The sequence below is a fragment of the Chaetura pelagica genome, unplaced genomic scaffold (genome assembly GCF_000747805.2).
Source record: "Chaetura pelagica isolate M959 unplaced genomic scaffold, ChaPel_1.0 scaffold47, whole genome shotgun sequence".
Lineage (NCBI taxonomy): Eukaryota > Metazoa > Chordata > Aves > Apodiformes > Apodidae > Chaetura > Chaetura pelagica.
This window is the reverse complement of record NW_009954140.1, coordinates 1,216,591-1,217,845: the sequence shown is the minus strand read 5'-3', so window position 1 is coordinate 1,217,845 and position 1,255 is coordinate 1,216,591. Positions and strand designations below refer to the sequence as shown.

Sequence of the window (1,255 nt, the reverse complement as noted above, 5' to 3'; positions counted from 1 at the left end):
GGGTCAGCCCCAGGGACGGGGCCAGCCCCCCAAGCCTGTCCCCGAATCCCCCCGTTTGCCCCTAAATCCCCTCATCTGCCCCCGAATTCCCCCACTAACCCCCACTCTCTCATCTGACCCCCAAATCCCACCCTCCAGCAGAAACAGGGACATCTTCCCCCCATTTGGAGCATGCTTGACAAAGATCTACCTGCCCCTCACCTGCAGATGTCACCGCAAAGTGCAAATATCACTGAGCTCCCAATTGTCCTAGAAATTAAGTCAATATTGGAGTGGCTGTGCTGCAAGGCAAGCAGGACCCATGGGACACCAAAGCACAGCTGGCATGAGTTGTCACAGCTCCACCGAAGCCAGTGAAGCCCTGGAGGTTTAAGCCAGCTGAGACTTGTCCCCAGAAGGTTGACTCACTTGCTTAAAGCCACAGGCTAGACCTGGGTGTGAAGCCAAACAGTCTCATCTCCCAGTCCCCTGCACGATCCACCAGACCATGCAGTCCTCATTGCCACTGCTCTGCAATAGCAGCTAGTGATTACAGATGAGTCCATGGGCTGCCTCCCTATCTGTAGTTAGAAGAAACCTTTCTTTTTAATGATGGTCATTAAATAAATTACACTTTTCCCTAATCCCTGGACAATCTCTGATTGCCTGTACTGAGAAATGGGCAGCAGAAGTCAGAGGCTGGAGGAAAGATGATGTGTATGCATGTATGGATGTGAGCATACAATTGAACCAGCCCCAGTTCTGCTAATAACAGTTCTGGATTTATTTCTGCCTCTCCCTACAGAGCAGTCCTGTAAGAGATGCAGATCTCTCGCTCAAAATGAGATGCAATTTAAACAAGACAAAACACCTTGGCAACTCACTCGCTTGCCAGATCATGATTTACTGAAAGTGACTCAGGAACCACAGAGCAGCTTGTTTCCATACTGGGTCCATAATTAATTAGGTCCTAGACCTGCACTGTGATTGCCTGAGCTGTGATAGGAAACATCTCTGGCCGTTACCTGACAGCCACACAAAAGACTGCTGTAGAGGAGTAGACAGTTGTGTGGGAGAAAGAGGGTAGGGACCTGCTTGTGGAGCTAGAGATAAAACAGCAATAGCATGGAGGAGAAACGGGGATATTACATTCCTCTCTGGCAAGCATGTGGCTATTTTGAAGGATAATCTCCTTGGCCCGTGTCATGCACTCTGCAACAGGGAGTGCATGTTGGCTAGCAACAGCATCCAGCATCCCCCTTCTGATAAGCCAGCT

At 49.9% G+C, this 1,255-nt stretch overlaps 1 protein-coding gene across 1 annotated transcript in view; it reads right to left on the bottom strand.

The window, feature by feature from the left end:
• CACNA1G (calcium channel, voltage-dependent, T type, alpha 1G subunit) overlaps positions 1–1,255 on the bottom strand; it is a 96,820-nt gene that overhangs the window by 43,462 nt on the left and 52,103 nt on the right. The window lies entirely within an intron of this gene.